This window comes from Artibeus jamaicensis, unplaced genomic scaffold, assembly GCF_021234435.1.
Source record: "Artibeus jamaicensis isolate MK-2021 breed Jamaican fruit bat unplaced genomic scaffold, CSHL_Jam_final contig_3174, whole genome shotgun sequence".
Classification (NCBI taxonomy): Eukaryota; Metazoa; Chordata; class Mammalia; order Chiroptera; family Phyllostomidae; genus Artibeus; species Artibeus jamaicensis.
This window is the reverse complement of record NW_026521738.1, coordinates 125,595-151,556: the sequence shown is the minus strand read 5'-3', so window position 1 is coordinate 151,556 and position 25,962 is coordinate 125,595. Positions and strand designations below refer to the sequence as shown.

Genomic DNA, 25,962 nt, shown 5'->3' with positions numbered 1-25,962 from the left:
ATCTTCATTGCCTGATAGCTCCCTTGTCAAAGATTTGTTTTACTTCCAGGTTTATTTCTCCTGTGTTCCTTCACCTGTCTGATGCCCACCTTCCCATCTGTGCTCCTTAGCCACTCCCACAAAGTACAAAACAAAACAAGCAAATATATGAGGCTCCTCCTCACTTAACCCCTCTGTTCTTCCTTTTGCAAACTTATTGAGTGGGTGAGTCTGTCCTCGCTGCTTCTGCTTCTTCATCTCCCATTTGTGTTCTCTGACTCTGCAGAGCAATGAACTGGCCTTACAGTCTCCTGTGACCTTCTCATAGCTCAATCTCACAGCCTTTTTTTAGCCTTCATCCAATTTAACCTCTTGGCAACATGTGACATGCCAACCAGCTGCTACTTCTTTCTCTCACCCTTTGGCTTCTGTGACCCACTGCTTTGCTGCTCTATCTACTGCTCAGATTTATATCACCTTCTAAATAATCACCTCCTTCTCAATCTCTCTGGTCATTTCCCACCCCTGGCCTGAATACCACTTATATGTGTATATACACATAAGTATTTGTAGGTAAGCAGGTATTGATTTCCTGTCTCCTTCCAAAAAGTATTTAAACAGCTGATCAAAATATGTGAGACACTAGGGTAGTAAAAAATGGAATGGGTGGAAGTGGTCAGAAATTAAGAATAAATTGCAGGTGTAATAAATGAAGAATACAAAACTTTATCCAAAAGACGCTGTAACATCATTACTCCACCCAACAAATCCAATCATGTGACTTTCCCACCACAAGTCATTGATGACACATCATTGCTCACTCCCTAGCTTATCCTGTCGCAGACGAATCTCAATTGCTCTTCCAGCTCATTTCCTGCCTCTGGGCCTTGGTGCAAGCTAATCCATCTGCTTTGAATATACTTTTTCCACTGCTCTTTCTCTTATTGCCCACTCTACAGACATCTACTCATTTTTAAAGAGAGTTTCAACAACACCACTGCTGTGAAGCCTTCCCCACCTGCTTCTGGGATAATTATCCCTCCTTAAGTCTCGGTTTCTGCATCTGGACAATGGGAATAATAATGGAATCTGCTTCATTGTGTGAATCAGTGAGACACAGTGCTTAACACAGTGCCTGACATATTATTGTAAGCATTTACTAAATGTTGAAAACTAGCTATTTTACCCCCTTGTAATGGAGAGGACAATAGCCAGGAAGACTGAGCTATTTTCTGAAGTTAATTAGGATCCCAATGGTGGAGCTTAGACTAAGCCTCTGATTCCTCTCAGCTGGGCCATAGGCTATACTATCTCTTCCTACACACAAGGTGTGTCTGGAAAAAGTCCAACCGTGTTAATATAAGGAGAATGGTTTGTGTGACATCGATGTAACCTGGCAGCCAAGAAGAGTGGACTGGAATGTGCATGTGTGAACAATGATGACTTCACTGTCCTAGGCAGTGGGGACTGTAGATGCCATTATGTGAGCATATGTACTCTGTGGCTGTTCCATTCAAAATGACCGAGTGAGTAGAGCAACGAATCTGCATCAAATTTTGCAGTAAGCTTGAACAATCCTCTGTGGATACTATTTGGATGATTCAGGCAGCTGCAGCTCTGGGCAGATTGATGACTGACAGCTTCATCATGACAACACATATGCTCATGTATCACGCTGTCTACAGAGTTTTTTGCAAAACTTCAAATCACCCAGGTCACCAGCCCACTTACAACCTAGATTCGGTGTCCTGAGACTTCTGACTTTTCCCAAAACTAAAATCACCTTTGAGAGGAAGAGATTTTAGACTGTTGATGAGATTCAAGAAAATACAACGGGACAGCTGATGGCATTGGGAGAACTGTGGGAGGTCCTAAGGTGCCTACTTTGAATAGAACATGCATCATTGTCCTATGTACAATGTTTCTTGTAATTTGTATCTTCTTCAATAAATGTCTCTATTTTTCACATTACTTTGCTGGGTACTTTCTGGACAGACCTCATAGTCTCTCATCAGTCAGGGCTGTTCCTCTCTGCTGAGTCCTTTCTACCCTGAATGTTGCCCCTTCAAGTTTAGACACTAACCAGCTTGTGTAAGTTTGTTGGTGCAAGTGTGAGTATAGAGCTATTCAGCTCGGATCCTGTCACCTCGATCTTGCTGAGATCATTGTCTCTATAATTTGCCACTAAAACAAACTAGTTCCAGTGTGCACTGGATTGCCAAATGGATTTAGAATTCAGGGAAAAGGTGTCTCAGTGCCAGTGGCCAGCTGGATACAGAGGCCACCAGCTCCAGCCAAGGCATTTGCTGACCTTTGGTGCCAGGAGAACCCGGGTGACCTGAAATCTGCCTTTTAGTTGCCAGGGGTGTGTTTCCGAGGGCCATCTCCTCAGCAACCTTCTGCCTGTGGACACTCAGCAATACTCATGTGTGTGCATGCCAGTGTGTGTGTTGTGTGTGTCATTTGCCCTTTGGTAGGTTCAAGGACCTTGTGCCAATTCTTAAGATGTCATTTGTTAGCCAAGTAACATTCCTGGACCAGAGTCAGGGGTCTGGTATCAGTTACTCAGCAATATGCTTTACCTGGGGTCTGGGAAATCTCGTAAGGATTATACCAACACTAAGTGGTAGCTAGTATCCATGCATTTCCAGAGAGGGAGAAAATAGGAGGCTCTGGGAAGCCAAGTGCCTCACACAAAATTACTTGGTTCATAAGTAGTGTTTATACAAGGTCTGCCTGACCCTGAGCCCAGGTTCTTTCTTTCATGTCTTGTGTGCCTTCCAGAAAAGTAGGGGAACACACAAAGACCTTTGATAACCATGTAAGGCACTCTGCAAACATAAACTACTATACCATCACCTTCCTGAGGATCCAGTGCTGCCCTGCACATGCAGAAGTGCTTCCAATGAATGTGCTGGGGATGACGTGTATCAGGATGTGCCCCAAGGAGAGCACTTACAGGCTCCAGAAAGCAGGAGTTATGCATTACAGTTGGAAGAGTGGGTTTAGTGAGCACACGGGCAGTGCTGTGTCGGTGTTGGGAGGCTGGTACTAGTTCTGGAATCCTGAGCAGATTTCTCTCTGTTTCTCCATCTTAATTTGAGAGGTTGGTGGAGATGACTTTGAGGTTCCTCCCTTTAATAAGGGTTTTCATGTGGTCAACTCTCTCCCCTGAGATGAGTATTATTGAAAAATTATAGTGAGCACATAGTGTCTTACATATGTGTGGAGTTTCCTTAACACTTTCCATTGCATGTTCACATTCAAAGTGCACTTCAGTTTATCTTATTTTTACATAGCACACTACTTTTTATACTATATGGTAATTGAGTAATTAATTTCTTAGGACACCATCCTAAGCTATGCACCTCTTCTATGCTCCAGGCAGAACCCTCATTGGTCTTATGGCAGACATTTCACTATCTACAGATCTCAAGGAGAGAAACAAGCAGGGTGGTATCTGTCAAGGGGACAGGTGAGGACAGGCCTGCCAAGAGGCGATCAGCAGGCACTGAAAGCCCCAGAGGGCAGCAGTCAGAGAGGGCAGTCCTGGGTCTGGTTTGGCCCCCACAGTATTTCAAAGACATTCAAAATAGTGCCTAAAACTGAAAATCAGGATATTTTACATTAAAAGTCAGTACCTTGGGCTTCTGTTGAAAAATAGGAAGGGGTTCTGCTGATCCTGAATTCCCACTTGGCCACCTTTGGCTAGATACCCCTTCCTAGGGGGTATGCACCATCCAGTCCAGCCTAGGGCGCACTCCACCTGCCTCTCTCATGCCTATCACCTGCATCTGTGGGCACTATGTCCAGCTACATGGGGACTAAAGGTGTGTTCAACAAACTTACAGGTAATCAAATTTCCCAGATGTGACACTGCAATATAACCAATCTTAATTGTGCCGCAAGTGGGCTGCCAAAAGATGTGAGATTTTGTACAAATTGGTGTGTTGGGAACTACCCTACCTGGTTTCAGAAGTTGTAATCCCCTGTGGCTAAGTCTGAGTAAAATGGCCTTGGGACCATAAGCCCTTTAGGAGACAAAGCTTATCTTCCATGTGGGGGCAATGCCTCTGCCCCCTTTCACCTCACTCTGCTTGGCCCCAGGCAGATGACTGGTTAGCCAATTATGGGTAAGGTTCCTCAAAGGAGGGACAACTTAAGACAGGCTGGGTCATGAAGGGGCCCTCAGGGAACGACTTGGGAGGGCTATAAAAAAAGGGGGTGATGAACCCTCACCCCTCAGTTTTGACATAGCCTGAGTCCTCACTCAGTCTGCAAGAAGTCTCCTAATCTCTTGGCCTAATCTCCCTGACTGATTTAAGCCTGAAACAATGCCTTAAGCCTGAAACAATGCTGGAGGTGGGTGGGGCCCTGTTCTGGTAATGGCGGGTTCCCTGGGGCGAACAGGCCTAAGAAAGAATGCATAAAATCCTATGAAACCTACTTTGCTAATACCTTCAATTTAAGTGATAAGGGTCCAAGCATAGAATGAGTTTGTTCCCCAAAGTTTTATGGCCCTTTAACTGTCTGACCCTGACTCAGAATAAGCCCTCAGAGTTCTTTGAATGTTATCTATTGTTTAATCATTTCTACCTGACAATTATTGATGAGCTCTATGTGTACACCCTGTATTCCTGTGAAAATTGAACCAATGAAAGCCTGTTAAGGCCAGGGTTGGGGTGCTCTCCCCTTGACAGAGTGGCTATGCCATCCCTTTTTCTTCACAGGATTCAGTAGTCCATGTAAATTTGTCTTGTCTCATCCATAATGTTGCAGACACTGCAGGCCAGTGTCCACATCAGCAGTGGATCTTATTTTCCAGAGTTGGCTATGAAAGCAGTGAGCCCTTCTATGCTGGGATTATCTGTTCCATGCCAGGCACTGTGCTAAGTATTTTAGCTGCCACAACCAACTCATGCATGAGGTAGCTACTCTATCTCTAAGGCACAGAAAAATGAAGAAACTACTTCTGTGTCACACAGCCAGGAAATGGCAGGATTGGGATGGGAACCTAGGTGGCCAGACTCCAGAGAGCATACTCCCAACCACCTGCTATGCCATCCGGCCATGTCAGACTTCTGTGAGCCTGCCTTCTCATTTGTCAGAGGCCCGCCAGTCATCCCTGCCTCACATGGAGCAAATGAGATCTTGTGTGTGAAAGCACTTGGTAAATTGCAATGTGCTCTATAAATGTTAGTTGTTTCTAGTAATTACTGAAACCTGCAGATCAGGACTCATGCTCAAATTCAAGCCATATTTAAGCCATCGGCTGAGGCTGCCCTGCTTGCCAGTCTCTCTCCAGCTGTGGCTCTGTGGCTGCTAGATGGGGAGGCAGTGTCATTCACTAGCATTCCAACATGGTGTGGGCAAAAAATCAATTAGAGGCTACACTGTGAGGTGGTAGCTGAGGTGTGGGGCCCATTTTCAAAGAAACAAAGACTAGTTTATTTCAACACCTTTTCCTCCCACCATGAAGTTAAGCCCACCCACAGCTGCTCCTTGTTGGAAAGTCCAGGCTTGCCCACTGCCAGGGAGAGCAGAAGGGTTCACACATCATCTGCCCGGCAGTTCCCGGGGCATCCATGTGCGGGTGTGCTGTTTGTGGACTGCACACAAATCCCTATCATGGGAGGAAGTGAGCCTTGACATCTAGCTTGTGCTGTGACAGCAAATTGCGTTGTGGTGTGGGCTGTACCTGCAGGAGCAAGCAGAACCCTTCTCTTCATACAAAGGTGCCATCTGGGTGCCTCTGGTGTGTCTACTCGATCGGTCTGCCCGGAGGGAGGCACCATTCTCAGTTCGCATGAGGCTCTGTGTGAGCCAGTGCAGGTCCTGGTTGTGTACCCTAAAGAGACAGATGACAGATTCCTTTTCTTCCCAGATACTCAACCCCCACCTCCAACTCTCAGTTTCCTCCAGTCAGACACGATCCATATTCTGCATCCAATCCCTATTCTCCCATGACTTCCCCTTTTCCTCCCTCATCTGATCCAGGAAGGTGATCCAGGGCCCACCTCCAAGATCCAGGGCCAGAAACCCCATTTTCTTTTTCATCAGTCTCTGTTCCTGATTCTATTTCTGGTAAACCTTCTAGAATCCCTGCTTCTCTGCCTGTACCTTCCAGTTCGCCGGCCCCAAGACTAAAGAACTCTCCTAAATTCTGGTGTTCAGTTGCTCATTCTCACCTATGGATAACCTGCTTGACCAGACTGCCAGGTGCTGCTCTGTTGATACTGTCTGCACTCTACCCGCCTTTGAGTCTAGCCCCTGCTTTGTCCCCCACTATTCACTGTCTGCTTCCTCCAGAGCTGGAGACTGCCCATCATGACCCCACTCAGTCTCGCCTGCCTGGCTGAGCATACAGGATCAGGTTGGGCCAGAAGATCACTTCCCTCGGTACCTATCCCACCCCAAAGGTGAGGTTGGGCTGGTTCATGCCCTCCCTGCTGTACTGTCTTGTGAGTAAATAAACCATCATGCTCAGACAAATCCAGAGTGATGACCCAGTGGGGCAGTGGCCCTTCATCTGTATCTGCCTCAGTACTCTGAGTGTCTACACGTGGTGCCAGAATACGGGAGGTGCTCCACGGTTACTGAACCTTTTAGACTGTTGATTCTCTAGCCATTCTTACTTGGAAGATGATTCAGAATTTCTGTAGGTGGGTGTGGTGGTGATTGGAGAGAAGTAAAAAAATCATCAGTCTCCTATTAAGAATCACATATCCCCTCTCCCCCACCATCCCCTTAGAGGCATATCCTCTTAGAATCATTTCACTAGAGTTTGATTTTATCTCTGTTGTGACAAACTCTAGATATGAGAAGGGATAGATATTGCTAACTTACTGCTTTTGGTATCGTCTGCAGTAATAGGCCTTTATTCCCATCAGCTTAGCTCCCTGACTTGGTCCAGCAGGTGGTTTGGGGGAACCAAGGTGGTTGTACAAGAATCTTGCCACAAGCTTGGGCTGTCTCTGAAGTCCTTAAGATTAAGCTGGCCTGGGTTGGCAACTCAGCATCCCTTATGCCCCTCCCTTTAGGTCCGAGCTGGGGGTGCCAAGGACAGTGGTCCTTGGAAGGGTGCCTTGTTCCACCCTATCAGAAGCTTAGGAAAGTTCCCCCTGAGAAGTGATGACCCCACTCTTCAGCCCAGGAGTGACTGGTGCCAGTAAGTGGAACAGAAAGTGAAGCTTGGGGATGTTAGCAATATGGGCTCGAACACCTCCTAGCCCTCCCCTCACCCACAGAGGCAGACAGGAAGGGGACTCGGTATTCCTGTTAATACTCTGTCCAGGGAGTGACAGGGCACATGAGAGGGCCAGTTCAGCAGGGAAGCCACAAATCCTACTGTCTGAGGAGTGTCCCTCCTCTCCAGGTCTTTAGAGGGGTCTCTCTGGGGCCTAGTGAGGTAGCAGCTGGGCTCCTTCTGGTGACACCAGCAGTGCAGGGTTGTGCAAGTGTGCACCTCTCAGGCTCCTGCCCACACCCACGACCCACCTAGCTTGGCAGGGCGCTGACTCATGCCCACATCATTGGGCAACCAAGTTTTTGAGATTGACCTTGGCAAGAGGAACAGTTAGGTGGACTGGGGCTAAGTGGGAGGAGCACACACCACGTGTTGGTGCTGGGCTCACCGAGGCAGGTGTTTGCATGAAATAGGAGACAATGGGCTGTGCTGTCTTTTTCCTCTTACTCCCCTAATTTGTTCCCCTCCCCCCTCGCTTTGCTCTGAAACCCAGGGCCCAGTTGCTTCTGCCCCTCAATCCCCAATGGTCAGAGCTTCTACCCAGGTATCCTCACCAGGTAAGGAAGATTATATGCCCATTTCTCCTCTCCTTGGCTCACTCACCAGACCCTGCTTGTCCATGCACCCTACCTCTCTGCGAGGCCTCACCCTAAATGAGCCCTTCACCTTTTAGTGCCTCCTCCCCTCTTTGTTCCACCCCTTCAAACAGTCCTCTCTGTGCATTCACTCTCTCTCTCTCACTCCCTTGCTTGGCTTGGCTCACCTCTCCCCTTGCCACTCTTCCCTGTGCCCCCACCCTGCTGCACACATTTTTTGGTGTCCTGGTTTATTTACTCTCATGGAGCTGTTAGGTTGGAAAGGCACTGACAAACTGACAAACCAGGTCTCTCTACCTGGGGAAGAAAATCATCTGTCGTTTGATGCTATCTTCCAGTAGCAGCTGCATTCCCTAACTAAGAAAAATGGAAGATCTCTACAAAGGTAGGATTTCAGACACTGGCACAGGCCGGGAGTTACCCAGATTGCATAGGCGCAGCCCCTGACCCCTTCACTGCGTCCCATCTCTCTGGGCTTCTGAAACCCTGATGACGGCCATGCTTGTGTTTGAATGGGGTCCCTTTGCAGTGTTAGTTCATGTGTAAGTTTGAGGTCTGATAAAATTTTCAGTGTGTTTGCCCCGTTTGTTGAAGCCAGTGTATCTCTACTCTGCCTTTTCAGTCTGGTCGTTTAACCAGTTGTAGATGAGAAAGAGTGTGTGTGTGTGGGGTGGGGGGAGAGAAACCAACACCTTTCTGTAAGCATGAGAATAACGTGCTTTTAACTTGTTTTAACTTGAGGTCGACTGAGAAGGTGCTAGGAAACACCTTACATGAATGCATACACAAATGTCCCAGAGAACCTGGATGAATTCTTATAAATGAATTTGGTGGTTACTCTGTGGTCAGTTGTGGGTCACACAGCTGCACACAGGGAAACTGGGACTGCGACTCAGAAAAGGCTGATATGTGCCAAGGATCTGAACACGTGTAGCTAACTGCACAGAAATGTTAAAGGGTTGCTAATAAGGCATTTCTACAACTGTTCTGCTTCTGTTTCACTTGGGGGAAAATTGGGGTTTTGTTGGAGGATGACTCATACCGCTAGCTCCCTGAGTGAGGCGGGACTGTGGAACAGCAGCGGGGCTGCCTGAGGGCAGCGGGAGGCCAGCACCAGGGTGCAACAGTGCCCTGAGTCCGCACCAGGGATTTCAGCTCAGCCTGAGCAGCAGCCTGTCATTTTGGGGTTTTGTTGGCATGGCGTTTGTGATTTGATGTTTAGAAAAGTCAAAGAATTCCGTGTTAGTCACACAGGAATATGGAAACTATTCAACTTAAACTGTCGGGACTGCTGTTGCCTAATTGCAGTGCCCAGTGTATTGTCTGGGTCATTTTTGATGTTTGGGCTGGGATGTTAAAGGCTATTAGAGTGTGGCTAAGACCGAAGATTCTGGAGCCTTGCTTGGAATCGAATTCTCGGTCTATTGCTTGCTAGCTGTGTGATGCTGGGAAAGTTACTTAAACATTTTGATCTAAATTTCCTTACTTGTACGAATGAGATAATACTGTTGCTGTGAGAATTAAAGGAATTAATATCACATAGAAGAGTGCTCGGTACATAATGGGCACCTAAGAAGCATTAGCTTTTTATTACTATTACTATTTAGAGAAGGATTTCGGAAACTGAATTAGATTGCTAGTAAAAGACTATAAAAAACCATGTAGTAAACAAAATGTGAGCTTTATTTTGTTGTTCTTTTTTATAAAAGAAGTCTAGAGGTATGAAATTCAAAAGTTGGGTGAGGGGCCCATACCACACGTTCTTTACATCTGCCCTGCCGTCAACAGTGCATGGCTTCCATCTCCAGTTTGCTCATGGTCTAATATAGTTGCTGAAAATCCAGCCTTTACATATGTGTTCCAGGCAGGAAGCAGGAGGAAGTGAGGAAGAACAAAAAGAGAGGAGCAATCCCTAGCTGCCCGTCCCCTTTTAGGGAGCAGTTTTTTGTGCACTGTCTCCCACCCTCTTCCTAACAGCTTCTATTCACGTTTTCTTAGCTAAAATAATGTCACATGACCATATGGATTGGGAGGCTGAAAAGTATAGTCACTCCAGATAAAATTGGGGTTGTGTTACTCAGGAAGAAGAGAGTAGTCCTGGTTGGTTAGGCAAACAGTAGTTGTTGCCTAGTTATATCCAATACAAGAATTGTGCTTTTAGATGGTCTTGATTGGTTATTTTTATTTGTTGAGGATTTGGAAGATGCTAAGTGAGGTGAAAAGTATCTGTAGATACACAAAGGCCACTGCCAAAGCTATAATCAGGTTTAGAAATTGACGTGGCTCTTCTATACCTTTATGAACTCATTTGATGGGTATCTGATGTAATCTGTTTGGAAAGCTTTAAAAAAAATAGCTGAGGGGGAATTCTGGATTAACAGCTTTTTGTACAATGTCTCCCACCTTTTCAATGAAGTATCTATAAAGTCATGGCAGGGAGCGGTGAGGGGGAAGCTTATAAAATTAATTAGTTTAATACATAAAATAACTTTTAAATATATGTGTATATAGAAACAAGAACAATATGGGAGAAATTACTCTAGCTAGCTGTGTCAAGCTTTATCACAAAACTATAGCAATTAAGACTTCGTGCCATTGACTCAAGGATAGACATCTTTCTTAATGGATTAGAAGAGTAAAACAGTTAGATGGACCCTTGATTATGTCAAAGGTGACACTGTAGGGCAGTGGAAAAAGAAAAGTCCTTTCAGGGAATGTGCTGAGATAATTGGAAACCCATGAGAAAATAAAGAAAATTAACTTCTGCCTCACACATATGCAAAAATAAAATTTAGGTAAACTATTCTTTTAAAGGAAAGACAAAACAACAAAGAGCTTAGAAGACAGTATAAAAGAATATCTTCACAATCTCAGAATAAGAAAAGACTTCTTAAATAGAATATAAATAGCAGTAGCCTTAAAGGAAAAGATTGATATTTATGAATGCATTAAAATAGAAAATTATGTTCACCAAAAATAACGTTAAGAGAGTAAAAAAAAAAGCCACAGAGGGCAATTATATGGACACATGTGACTGACAAAGGGCTTATATTGCTTTGACTATATACAGAATATATACTGAATATATAAAGACCCAGTGTTCATAGGACCTTAGGGTATATGTATCTTCAACTCAGTAGATAATGACAGCTTTCCAAAATGGGTACCAAATTATACTGTAAAGAGCAGTAGCTGGAGCAAAAGTTACTATGAACAAGTACACTTTGCAAACACCAACTCAGTTAGAAATCCTGAGATCAACAGGATGCAACTAGAGATCTGGAGGACACTGCAGAGGAGAGGACGGTGGGAGAGCACAAGATAGGAACGAGGAAACTTAGCACAATGGAAGAGAAGTAAAGAGTAAAAAGGATTCAAGAGAAAATAGTGAATGTAGAAAGCAGTCAAAGGAGATCCAGCATAAACATAATTGCTTTTTCTGGAAGAGAAAAAATAATTTAAAAGAAAAAAAATACTTAATATATAACAGAAGAAAAATAGGTGATTTCTTACAAAGTTAAATATACACTTAACACATGACCCTGTGACTCCATCCACTCCTAGGCATTTATAGAGGTAAATTAATACTTATGCACACACAAACACATATATAAATGCTCATAACAGACATAGAAATTGAGCAAAATTTCATCCAAAAGAATAGATTTAAAGATTGTCGATAAAATTTGTAAGTGATAATGGAAGAACTTTTACTATCAGCATTTTATACATTTTAAAACTATACTTCTAAAAAATATATTATTGTAGAAAATTAGAAGAAAGTAGACAGCCCGTATATATGTATGTGTCTGTATTTTCATATCTAATAAGTGTGACATTTAATCAGTGGGAAAAAGTACTGACTATTTAATACACAGAGCTGGAATCAGCATTGTGCCATTCACCAGGAGATGACAAAAGTTTTTCTGTAAAGGTCCAGTTAATCAATTTTAGGCATTGTGAGCCATACTATCTTTGTTACATACAGCCAATTAACTGCCATTGCAGTGTGAAAGCAGACATGGAAATACATAAACAAATGGGTGTGGCTATGTCCCAGTAAAACTTTACTTAAAAACAAATAGGCAGCTGGCTGGATTAAACCCGATGGCTGTAGTTTGTTGACCTGTGCCATATATGAATATAAATAAAACCATCAAACACAACATAAGAACATTTAGCTGGATGATTCAATTGAAGGAGGATACCATAATGCAAAGGCAAAAACTCAAAGAAAAAGATTGATAATAGTATCATTTAAGAGCTGAAAGCTTTCTCACATTAAAAAAGCCACTAACAAACAAATAACAAATGAAAAACTGAAAAAATGCTTGTATATATAGAAACAGCTTTATAAATCAATTAGAAAAGGGGCCACTAGTTGAATAGAAAACTGAATAGAAATGTTTTTTTAATATTAAATTTTATTTAGTTACTTTTCAAGTACATTTTTTTTAATCTATTTCTCCCATCCCCCCCCCCCCCCGCCCGGTCTCCCCCTTCCCTCCCATTCCCCCCCCCCCCAGTTCTCATCTCTGTGTCTTTCATACTTGTTCCTCAAAATCCCTCCCCCTTTTTCCCCTTAAGTTCCCTTCCCTCTCCCCTCTGGTCGCTGCCCACTTGTTCTCTATTTCAGTGTCTTTGTTTTTGTTCTGTTTGCTTGTTTGTTTTATTCTTTAGCTTCCTGTCAAAGGTGAGATCATATGGTATTTGTCCTTCAATGCCTGGCCTATTTCACTCAGCATAATGCTTTCCAGTTCCATCCATGTTGTTGCAAAAGGTAGTAGCTCCTTCTTTCTCTCTGCTGCATAGAATTCCATTGTGTATAGGTACCACAATTTTTTGATCCATTTGTTTACTGATGGGCACCTAGGTTGCTTCCAACTCTTGGCTATTGTAAATTGTGCTGCCATGAACATTGTGGTGCATAGGTTCTTTGAAATTGATGTTTTAGGATTCTTGGGGTATAATCCTAGCAGTGGAATTGCTGGGTCAAAAGGCAGGTCAATTTTTATTTTTCTGAGAAAATTCCATACTGTTTTCCATAATGGTTGTACCAGTCTGCAATCCCACCAACAGTGAACTAAGGTCCCCTTTTCCCCACACCCTCTCCAACATTTGTTGTTTGTTGCTTTGTCTATTATAGCCATCCTGACTGGTGTAAAGTGCTATCTCATTGTGGTTTTAAGAAATGTTTTACAAAAGAAAAATAATTGACCTCAAATTCATTCTAACACAGAAACATCAGAACACAGAATTACATGAAACATTTGGAATGAATACACTAAGAAATATGGCCCCTTCTTTCAGTCAGCTGGAACCTGATAGTGGAACTAAACTGATCAAAAAAATCCAAATACATTTTACCTGACAAAGTTAATTAACATGTGAATTTAACTCCTGGAAAACTTAAAAAAATATCCTGTTGAGAATAAGTCAGAAAACCAGAACAGTGTTTTTGAATTTCGTTCTTAAAATAATGGTATCCTATCCAAGAAAACAGGATGCATTCTTTGCTTGTAACTTAGGCTTGAATCGTTTTTTTTCTTTTATGTAACATTTAATACATATAAGAGAATGTGTATGTAACATATGGGCGTGTTATAAAGCATGGTAATACGTCTGTGAGGCCACCACCCAATTTGTAACCTAGAACATTATTCATGAAGATCTATGCATGCTGCTTTCATCCTCCTGACTTCCTACTACCAAGAGGGAAACTCTGTCCCGCTGTGTGTTTATCATTCCTTTGTTTTTCTCCCCTTTAAAGTCAGAATAATATTTATTTAGCTAAAAATTGAATCTGATAATTCAGTTTTGTTTCAGAAGAAGAAACACAATTGGAGAAATAACTGTATTATATTCTAATTTAAAAAATTTAAAACTATGTTTCTAGGAAACATAGCACATCAGTAGGCTTGCTGATCTGTAATTCTTTACTGCATTGGCAAGAAGAACCAAGTTTCTGGGAGTTTCTCCCACAACATTTATACTTGGCTGCCTGAAGAACTCTTCTGAGCTGTTCCTCCTTTGAAGAATCATGGACAAATGTCTTGTGATGATGTGTATGTCTCAGGGATCCAGAATGTAAGAATATATATACACCCCTTTTGGAAGAAGTTGCTAAAGAAGCTACATGCAATAGTTGGACATTTGATTATTCTCAATTGCAATCTCAAATCTTTAGAAAGAGGCAATGAATCTCTCTGCCAAACCTTTTCACACCTTTTGGAGGGTAGAAGGAAGAGTGGAAGAAAGGGGAAGAGAGGAGCTTTGATATGGGTCAAAGTCAAAGAGATAATTGGGTCACAGTGGTAGAATTAGTAAAAGATTAAAAGCTTTCCTACATTTGCTCCTTTTTCCTTTTGATATTTCTTTAGATTCTTTCTTTAGAAACCTACTGGCACTTGGTTCTCTTCTATAGCAGCTGGCTTAATGAAGGACTCTGCCCTGGGGTGTGTCTTGTCTGGCTCTGTTCTAGAAGTTAGGGGGAAATGATACAACTTGGGTCAAGATTGAGTCTGAGTCAGGATTAAGCTTGTACCTGAAGTTAGTCTGGTGTTTGGGCAAAAGGATCCAAAACTTCCTTGTGGCTCACGCATGACCTGGCTGAGCTCATAAAATTTAGGAAATCCATGTGGGGATTTGGGGCCCAAGTTTTTTGATGATAAACACTATGTTTGCTTATTTTCTGACCATAAACATTTGCTGAAAGTTGTCTTTGCTGTTGTTGTTAAAACAGTTAAAAAGAGTTAAGAGAAAAATCAACAGAATGATTCTTTTTGAAGAAATATGAGGGAGGGGCCCTGGCAAGTATGGCTTAGTTGGTTGAAGTGTTCTTGTATAACCAAAAGGTTGTGGGTTCAATTCCCGGGCAAGACACATACCTGGGTTTAGGCTTTAGTCCCTGGTCTGGGCACATATGATTCTCAGTTGGGGTGTGTATGGGAGGCAACTTCTCGATGTTTCTCTCTCACATAGATGATTCTCTCTCTCCCTTCTTTTCTCTCTAAAAGAAATTTAAAATGTCCTTGGGTGAGGATAAATAAAATAAAATAAAATAAAATAAAATAAAATAAAATAAAATAAAATAAAAAGAACTAAATCCTCTGGAGACAAAACTGTCTTAAAAAACACAAGAAAAGAAATATGAAGGAGGGAAGCCAGTCCTCAGTGACAGCAGACCACACAGTTGAATGGACTTTGAGAACACATAAACAAGTCCAGGTAGTAGAAAAATACCCAAACCTATACAAATGGCAACTCATGCTCTGATGTATGATTTTCTTTGGGAGGCTGATTGCCATGACATATATGATGGAAAATAACCCAACCCTGGAATCTCAGAGAAACTGATGACCATAGACTACAAAGAGACCAATTGAAGAGAGATAAATTGATTTGCTCTGGTGAAGAAAGAGTTTGTGAAAGAGAGTCATCCAAGCAGTTCCTGTAATTGTTTTTTATTCTTCAGCAACATCAATTTTTGTATCTATACAGTATTTTCACCAATCTCACACAAACATGCCAGTGTATATCTCTCATTTAAAAAAAATAGCAAATTCCCCTTTCAGTCAGTCTTTATCATTATTTGTATGTTGTGTTTCTTTGAAGCACTTGTTACCTGCAATGTCCTTATGTATATGTTTGTTTCCTATTTACCTCCCTATGCTAGGAAACTAGCTCCACGAGGGCAGGGTCTTGTCTTTCTTGTTGCCTATTTTGTCAGGCTCCTGGAATAGTATTTGGCAAATAGCTGGGGCTCAATAATGTCTCTTGATTGAATGCAATAAATGGAGTGACATGAAGATGCTTTTGTAATTACCAAGGAAAAATAATTTTTTCAAATGTAACTATAGGTTCTCAGGACCAAGACAGTGGGCTAAACGGTGACTCTAGGAATAATAGAAAAAACCAGTCCATAATCTAGTTGGTTATGGACCAAGGATGGCAAACACATGGCATACATGTTGCCTCTTCCCCATTATGCTTTCAAAACAGGCATCGCTCATTTATCTCAGCTCTTTTTCCTATGGAGAGTGTTTACTGTCATTTCTGATATTGAATCCACATTATAAGTGGAAAGATGAGATTTTGCATAGAATGACAGGTTTGGGAGAAGACCTTCTCAATTTAGAAGGTCAAGGTCCTTCTATAAATAATGTTCCTGACCATCAACTCTGGAGTATGAATAAGGAAAAAAAGAATAGTTGCATAACTTGACTTTTTTCTTCCAAATGACGCCACAGTTTGATCACTCCACATGCACTGATCAAGAGCACCAGTTGGAGAGCTCAGAATTTAGCCAAGGACAGATGCCAAAACCCAACCAAGAAAAGAACCGAAAGCACTGGGTAGAAGTAAGCCCCAGTGGCTATGATTGGCAGCTGTAATTCCCCTTCTCAGAAAGCTGCTGACTCTAGGGAAGTACTTGAAGAGAACACTGAGAATTAAAGAAGAGTGTGGGGGACAATTAAGAAAGGGGCAACTCTTACCTACTTTCTGAACATTTTTATTTGGGGAAGGAGGCAAAGCAGGTGGAGACAGCAGCTGAGATGTTGCCTTCCATTATGTGGGTGGATCCAACACTTGAATTGAGAGCTCAGGCTTCCTACAACAAGCGAGGAGAATCAAAAAGTATTTATAAATTCTACAATGGCCTGCATGCAATAAATGTCATGGTTCTGTCTCGTCACCCCATGACACACCCAGAGCACTGTTCTATATTATGCGCCTATATTATGCTCCCAGAATATGAGATCTCTGTTCATGACAAGTGGGGGACCAGTTTGGCTAACTTCTACCTGACTTAACTGATATGAAGGAATGTTGCAGAAGTCTTGTCAAGATAGTTAACATGTCAAGTAAGCAAACAAACAAGCAAGACCATACAGAGTAGAAGCAAGCTTTCCACTTGCTTAGACTCCCTGCTCTTGTCCCTGTTCCTGACGTTACAATATAGTGATGGAGTCCTGAGATGACCTGCTGAGAGAGGTGAGGCAAAGGGTGTGGTTACACTTTGCTTAGACACTGCCCCCTCCCTCCAGTGTGTCTTTCTGTGGGTGAACCATCTGAGGCAGGACCACATGAGACCAACAAATTGGTTTTTATGTCTCTTCTGCACAAAGAGGATGCAGAGTAGAAATAGGGTAAGGTAGCATCAGGGACCTATTTGCTCAGGGGAATCTTTGTGGGAAATAAATCATTCCTTGGATGTGATATGTGGATTGAATAGGAATAAAACCTTCTAGGTAAGCTTCTTGCCTGCATTATTTCCCCATTCGTCCATCCTTATCTGCTGGGCCTTCTTCTCCCCTTCTCATTCCTCTGTCCCTTTAGTACTTCAGGTGCCCTTATTTTTCAAGAAGCCATCCCCTGCCACCAGGTCCCCTCTATCCATCCATTATATCATCTTTTTTCCACACTCAGACTTCTGGGCCACAATGTCTATACTGATCACCTCTTCTTAACATCCAGGTTTCCAGACACTGTACAAAGCAATTCATAGAATCACTGCCTTTAGTCCTCCCAACAATCCAATTCAGGAGCTAGCTACCATTTACCTCATGGTAGGAACTCAGAGACTTTAAGTAATTTTCTCACAATCTAAACCAGTAAGTGGTAAGAGCTGGGATTCAAACCTAGGAGTGTCTGCTCTTAAGCTCTATTCTAGTGTTTTCGAAAATATGTAAGTTAGGAGAAAGGTATTCCATGAAATTAAATAAGAACACTGTAAAGACATTTGAAAATTTTATGCTTCTAAAATAAACATTATACTTGGTCTTGTTATTAGGAAAAAAATCTGTCTCTAAATATGGCGTCATATTTTGCACTGCTAGTGTTTACCAAGAGGGGTACTGTTGGCCTATAGTCAGGGTCTGTACAGTGTAGAGTGTTTAGTATCCCTGGTCCCTGACAGCTAAATGCCAGTAGGGTCCTTAGTCAGTGGCAACCAAGAGTGCCCCTGAGTCTAAATGTCCCCAGGTGATATGAATGTTACTGCTTCCGGGTGAGAATAACTAACCCTAGACTATAATTACCATGAAGTCAGGGTCTGTGTCTTTTTTCCTCATCACTGCATCCCCAGCACCTGGCTCTGAGTAGGCCTTCAGTAAATACCAGGAAGTCACTTACTGTACAAATGTGTGATGGTAAACAGATGGCAGCATTTAACAATCATATTGGATATAATCGAATCTGATCTCGTGGGCATCTGGTCTGTATAATCTCAACATGCCTGTGATATTATTCAATGCTTAGTATATACTAGATACCTGAATCAAATATTGATAAATTAAATCATCAAAGTACTTTAATCCAAGCATGAAATTCTCTATCTCATGCTCTCTTGTTGCTGTACTCTCTATATAACCAAAATTATAACTGTGTTTTACACACGATTGCCTATTGACAGCTATAATCCAACAAAAAGTATCTGGCCTCGCTCCTTCTGTAATGCTTTAATTCCCTTTTATAAACATTTCTGAGACCCTCAGTGTCTTTTTGATCTTGTCTTTATTCCTCACAGTGGTACTTCCCCTCCTGCTATCCTCAAACTGTTCTCATGTGGACCTCTTCTTTTCAGAAAGTTCTTCTCAAATTCAAAGATAATACATTATGAATATAAAAATATATATGGACCAGTGGTGGACACTCTTATGCTTACATGTCTCCAGTGGTTTATTTTTAATTCTCGGGGAAGTCACCATCAGGGTTCCATGTCAGCTAGCTCCTAGCTGGAGTTTCCTCTGGTCATTTCTTTGCTTCACAAGAATCTGTTCTGTTTGATCTTTTCATTTTCTCACCCTCTCATTGGCTTCAGGGTCTCCAGTAGATACAGGAATAGGCATTATGGAAAAAGAGGTGGTAAGGGGTGGAGAGCTGGCTCTAGAGATACCTAGTAGGGAGGAGCAGGCTTTGGAAAGCTGACCCAGGCAGAGAGACTTTAGCAGGGCATTAGTTTTCTAGGCAAACAAGAGTTGCAGCCCTATTGGGACAAAGTCCGGGCTGGCTATGGGCCAAAAGGGAGTCTGAGAAAAGATGAGGCGTAGTGATAAAAGAGCTGAGATGGAGGGACTTGGAAACACAGGCATAAAGCAGATCATAGAGGCTGTCCTAAGGTAGTAAGTCTTGTCAACACAACCAGAGTAATCTGGGAAGGCTTTCTGAAGGAGTTGGGACTGGATGTGGGGTTTGCAGAAAGGGCAGTGTTTGTAGAGTTGAAAAGGAGTGTGACAAGCTGCTGTGAAGTCACATTTTCTGTGAAGTGAGAACGCACATCATTCAGTGTTTTGCACCTAAACTGGGCTTTTCCATGTTCTGATTGGCTGAAAGAACCTGAGGACTAAGAGTCCAGCCAGCAGGCCGCAGTGCTGGCTCCCAGGGGCAGCTGAGGTAAACTCTCCCACAGGAGAGTCCCCTTGTGCAGCAGGTCCTTGCATAACATTGTTTCTTTAATGCCATTTTGTTGTAGCATTGATGAAATACTGTAGGAACTTAACTCCTGTTTGTATCAATTATAAACAATGGTAAAATTGGTTTTGCCATACATCGTTTTGGGTTTTGTCATATGTCATTTTACTCAAAGTTGCAGAAATTGACCACAGCATTAAATGAAGACTTATTGTACCTGATTTACACTTTACAGGGGGCACGATTGTTTGCACTTCCTCTGAACAAGTGGATCAAGTCCAGTTCAGCAAGGGAAATAACTTCAAGGATGTCTTTAATAAGAGAAACAAGGTTTTTATTTAAGTACGGTGAAAAACATGTGTACACATAGTGCTTACTATATGACGTTTAAGAAAATGATACTTTGAATGGCTGTTAAAATGAGAGAAGGGCTCTGTCCAGTATGGTTCAGTTGGCTGGAGCGTCATCCCATAGACCGAAAGATCACGGGTCCGATTCCCAGTCGGGGCACATACTCAGGTTGTGGGTTCAACCCTTGGTTGGGGTGTGTATAAGAAGGCAACCAATCCACGCTTCTCTCTCACATCAATGTTTCTCTCTCTGTCTCCCCCTTCCTTTCTCTCTAAAAACAGTGAAAAAATGTCCTTGGGCATGGATAAAAAAGCAAAAGAGAGGTGGTCTGTCAGGCCAAGACCATGCAAGCTCTTACCCATGAGAAGACTGAGATTGGCAGTCACAAACTCTAAAATTTATTGGAAATATGTAAACCAAGACAATCGTGATGCAGTAGGAAAGGGTGGAAACTACCCCTACCTGGAGAGCACACACCTCATTTAAAGAGAACAGCTGCTATTTTCTCCCCTGCTTTGTGTGTGTGCAAGAATGAGATTCCACTCTGACCATACTTTCTAATTTTTCAAGAGAAGCCAGAAATGCTATTATCTTTGTAATAAACTTCTCAATCTAAGGAATATTATATGGAGTGCCTTCAGAATATTATATGTGGACCTCCAGATTCCAGTCTCTGCCTTAGAGATCAGCTAGTTTTGGAAGTCATCTGTACCTGTTCTCACTTGTCCCAGCAGGAAGAGTAGACACCTGTAGGGAAAAAGTCTAGCCCCCTAGTATGACATGAAAGACCCTCACCTACTTCTTCAGATTTATCTTCCTCTGTGCTCACTTCCTGCTTTAGCCCTACTGAACCCTAGCTCCCTCAGTTTAGCCCTACTGAGCAAACTGTAGCTTGTCTAATGTTCAAGGACCAGAGGCAACTTCAGCCTTAATCTAAAACTTTAGGAAAATGAAGTGTCAGTATAAGCTTGAGCTGAGACATTGTGCAAACTCTAAAATGTGTTTACCACTTTTTTTTACATTCCTTCCATCAGGTGGTGGGCTTGAAAACTAGTTAAGCTTCTGTGACAAGTCCAAACAAGGGCATAGGTGGGAATGATGCTACGTGACTTCCCAGGTTAGGTCATGAAAGGCGATGCAGCATCCACCTGGCTTGGTAGAACTCTTCCACTTGATGCCTTCAGCTGCCATGTAAGCATTCTCACTGCCCTGGAGCTGCCATGCTGGGAGGAAGCCCAAAGTAGCTCATGGGGAGAGACACCATGGAGAAGTTCTGAGGTGGCATAAAGAGAGAGTGGTCAGGCCAGTCCCCAGGGGCTCCAGCTCCCTGCTGCCCTAGCTCATCTCAACCTGACTACAGCTGCCTGAGGGACCGTGAGCCAGAACCACCTGGCTGAGCCTTTCCCAAGTTCCTGACTCATGAAAATTGTGAGAGATAAAATGGTTGTTACTGTGATAAGCCACTAAGTTTGGGGTTGACTTATTATGTGGGACAGACTTGAAAGAGAACTCAAAGTTTGGATTGGGCCGGAGGTAACTTTGTGTAGAGCCTAGTCTACTCTGGTATCCTTGCTTCTCTGCACTTGACTCTGCTATTTTTTCTGTGCAACTTCCAGAGGGAGCCAGAGTGATTGGCTGAATTAGTTAATACCACCTCTGTTGCGTGCCTCATCGGACACTCTAGCTAGCCTGAGCCTTTGGGTCAGGTATACACCCATCCAATCAGTAGCCACTCTCGTTGAACACCAGCTATCATGGTTGTGCCAGCTATGCCAGTTTAGGGGACTGTGGGCTTGGCCCTCTCAGTCTGAAGAACTTAGGTGGCAGGAGTCCAGTGGGCCTGTGTGGTACGTGTGCCTTCTCTCCGCCTTTCTCTGCTGTGCTCCATGCTTTAGAATCACCCCACTCCTAACATTCATCTTTTCAGTCTTAATCTAGCATTAACCTTCCTCATGAAACTTGACCGCTTCCCTCAGAGCCCTCCTCCATCTCTGTGCACTGCTGCCCCACTGAAGAGAACTCAATGGCTTCCCCATTCTTCCCTCTCATCAGGTTAACTGATATTGGCAGACTGGGTCTGGGATTTATTCATCTCAGTATTCCCAGTGCTAGCTCCTGCTGCTGGCTCAGAGCAGCGGCTGCCATAAATCACTGAATCATTGTTGAATAAATAGATGTGTTTAGGTGAAAGAGGAGAAAAAGAGCCATCACATGAGCTACCTTGAAGTTGGAATGCTTTTGATGTCTGGGTCGAGGGGCCTTGTTCTTTTTCACTGCTTCTTGCAACATTTTGACACTGGCTTATCGATTATGTCATTTTGTTACCTGCAGTAGGAACAGGTTGTGTCCTAGGTACGTGGTCTGGAACTTGAAACACATTTTTCCTCATAAAAACAATGCTACGATTCAGTGGTTTTCAAATTAAAAATAAGGCAAACAAACAAAAAAGTCATGAAACTCTCTTCAAACCAGATTGCTCCTTGAAGCTCACTTCCTTCTCTGCCTTCTACACCCCCTAACCTCCCCTGTCATCAAGCAGATCCCAAGTTTGCATGTTGCAGGGGTCACCTGAAAGCTTGCATTTGAAGCCACAGCCATAAATGAGTGTTGGGCCCCAGCACAACCTAGGAAACCAGCGAGCACCTGAAGTAAAGGCCTAAAACCACTGTAAGCTACCCGAAGCTTGTTCGGAACATAGCCAGAGGCAGCAAATGACATCTCTAGAAGAGGAAATACTAAAATCAATTTCTATTTACTCACTGCTCACTTTAGGTACGTTCTTTTAATTTTTGCAACAGCTGTGACATGGGGAAAATAACCAAAATCTACCTTGAAGGGTGTTTGTAATAGAGATAATGTATGTAATATGCCTATGGCGACGTGGCCTACAATAAATGTTTGTTGATTATGATGCTCATTGTCTTGTCCTCAGTCTGCCAAAAAGTCCGACCAGCCTAGGAGGGTTTGTGTTCCTGGGGTCGGGGCCTCCAGTTTCATGACAGGTGGTAAGGGTTCACATTTATCAGGAAGATTCCTCACGTGGGGTTGAGCATGCTAACATGAAGTCGAAACTTTTGGGTCCAAATCCTGGCGTTTCCAATGACTAGTGTGTGCATCAGTTTCCTCATCTGTTGAAAGAAGAAAATGATAATGATGATGATGATGCAGATACCCATTTCCTCAGGTTGATGGACACTTGGATGAATCGATGCATATAAGAATAGAGCACCCCAGGGCTGCTCACAAATGTTAGCTCTTAATGTCATGTTTTTCCCCCTCGCTCTTTCTGTACCTAGTGACAGCAGCATTAAACACTCCAACAAGAGCGTCCCTTACTCCTTTCTTTCTTTTTCTTAGCTTTTAGATTTTTTTGCATCCCAGATCTGCTGAGTCAGAAAACCTGGGATGGAGACTAGCAATCTGTATTTGAGCAAATCTTCCAGGGGGTTCTGGGGCATACTCCAGTTTGAGGCACTCTCAGAGATCAAATGTCTAGAATCACTTGTTTAAGTAACTCTTGCTGTTTACGCTCTCAGAAGCTCTGAGTTTATGTATGTGAAGTAGATGCCACAAATCAGGAACCCTGGAAAAATTTTCTGCTTGCTACACTAAGACACCATACTGAAAATAGCATTGTTTTAAATGTCTCTGGACCACTTCTACAAAGTACTTTGGATCATATATTTAACTACCTTCTAAATTCTAAAGTGAAGAATACTTTCATAGAGTTGGCACCTATCATTTGTAGTTTGTGTTAGGTAGACTGACTCTGTGTTGCTACAGAGTACTCATTCATTTAAATAATCACAATTCAGCTCTTTGAAACATTGATTTATGCCTACCAGTTTATAGCAGTCTTTTATATATAAGGAAAGAACAGATCCGCTTTTATTCTCAGATCTTATTTTAAAAACAAACATTTTCAATGGTATTTGGAAGTTTATACATGTAAAGAATTTGAACAAGTTTGGAGAAGTTTTCTTTAGCACTTTAAAAATGTCTGGAATCCTCTTAACCTTCTTTCGCACTGATGCCGAGATGAGGGAAGACTGTCCAGGGTTTTCCTGCTTTCGCTGTGTTCTAGATTCCAGGTACAAAGGAATTATAGCCCAGGTCCTAGAGGGTTTACAGTAGAGAGGACTGGTCCCAATGATGCCATTTTAGGGAAATGACAGAGGCCCGGAAGAAGAGAGCTGAATAAAAGTCACTTGGACGCTCAGAGGGAGAAGAACGTAATTTGTTCAAGTACTGGCTGAGTTTGGCTTCAGTCCCTGACAAGTTCTAGGCTAGATTATTTATACTACTGCTGCTGCTGCTACTACTACTACTACTACTGCTGCTGCTGCTGCTGCTGCTGCTGCTGCTACTATGCCTGGTACGAGAGCTGTGGGCCCCAGAGGCCTGCTTGAAGTACTGGGTACACCAGCATGTTTCGTGGTTCAAGTGCTGGTTTGACTACCACAATAACATTTCATCATCCAAGGGCCAGCTCTACCAAGTAGAATATGCTTTTAAGGCTATTAACCAGGGTGGCCTTACATCCGTAGCTGTCAGAGGGAAAAAATGTGCAGTAATTGTCACACAGAAGAAAGTACCTGACAAGTTGCTGGATTGTAGCACTGTGACTCACTTGTTCGGGATAACTGAAAACATGGCCTGTCTGGTGGCAGGAACGACAGCTGACAGCAGATCCCAGGTACAGAGGGCATGCTACCACGCAACTCATTGGAAATACAAGTATGGCTATGAGATTCCTGTGGACACACTGTGTGAAAAAATTGCCGATATTTCTCAGGTCTACAAGCAGAATGAGGCTGAAATGAGGCCTCCTGGTAGCTGTATGATTTTAACTGGTGTAGATGAAGGAAGGACAAGGCCCTCAGGTGCACAGGTGTGTTCCTGCAAGTTTCTACTGTGGGTTTAAAGCCACTGCAGCAGGACTTGCACAAAACAAGTCAACCAGTTTTCTTGGGGGAAAAAAAATGAAGGAGAAATTTGATTGGACATTTGGACAGTGGAAACTGTGATTACCTGCCTGTCTGCTGTTCTATCAACTGATTTCAAACCTTCAGAAATAGAAGTTGGAGTAGTTATACTTGAAAATCCTAAATCTGGGATTCTCACAGAAGCAGAGATCGACACTTACCTGTTGCTCTGGCAGAGAGAGACCGAACACGTAGTTAGTTCGCCAAGTCCGTGACGCCATTTGCCTGTGTGTTTGGTGACAACAGACAGACGTTATGGGGGCCTCTGGACTGAAAAAGGAAACTCTCCCGCTCCTCCTGCTACTGAAGCGGTTAGGATTTTAGATACATAAAAATAGTGCTTTTGGGGGGAAAATAGTAATAGTGAAGTTTGGGAGACTTTTGGGAAGGCAGCGGTCATTGGAATTTAGTCCGAGATGCTTAAAAACAAAATATGTCAGCCTGACCTTTTTCTTTTCTTAATGTTGTTTCTGAGTCATCTATTAAGGAAACATGAAAGACACAAACATAATAGGGACTCAACCCATATTTGTTGACTGAACAAACAGAGACTTTTGCAAGGCTTTTGATAAGGTCTTTAATGAGCCAGCGGATAGAGTGATAACATGATGTAGGCTGGATGCAGGACAATTAGCTGGTTGGAGTAGCCCAGAAAGTGGTGTGCACACTAGCCTGGAGGCAGAGTCCTGACGCTGGGCCAGCGCTCCCAGCGAGCTCTCCACGACAGGAACGCCACCTGGACAGCAGGCTCCTGCAACCATGCTGGGGGGGGCAACAGATGTGCTGAGGGATGGAATTCAGATCAACAGACTTTACGTAGCAATTTTTAACCTCTTTGTTCCCCCCTAAACACAAGCAATACCTGTTTATTGCAGGCAATTTGAGAAATATAGAAAAGGTTAAGGAAGAAAAAAAGGAATTCATAAATTCCGTTCACCCAAATATAACCACTGCTAACATTTTAATGTGTTTTTTATAGTGTTTGGTTAATGTATACACTTTCATATCCAGAAGAGTTAATTTTATATCTCTTTTCACGTTAACTAAAGTCCTTTAAAGTGTATTTGTAATGACTGTATAACATTCCGTCACATCTGGGTTGGCTCTGCATGTGTCCGTTGGCAGAGCCAAAACCATTAATAGCAAATATAGCAGCAAATATTAACATGGTATTTTACTAAGGCCCAGGGGCTGTTCTAAGCGCTTCACATTTATGAACCTTTTAATCCTCAAAATAACTCTATGAGGTACTATTATTCTTATTTTACAGATGAAAAACTGACACATACAGAGTTTAAATAACTTGCTCCAAATCACTTAGATATTAAGTTGTGGGAGAAGGAGTTTTTCTCTCTTCTAAAGTCAGTTTTGGTAGTTTACACATATTACATGG

General features: G+C 42.7%; 1 pseudogene; it reads left to right on the top strand.

Moving 5' to 3' along the window:
- Nucleotides 1-24,011: 24,011 nt before the first annotated feature.
- Nucleotides 24,012-24,784, top strand: LOC119038393 (proteasome subunit alpha type-6-like; annotated as a pseudogene).
- Nucleotides 24,785-25,962: the final 1,178 nt, after the last annotated feature.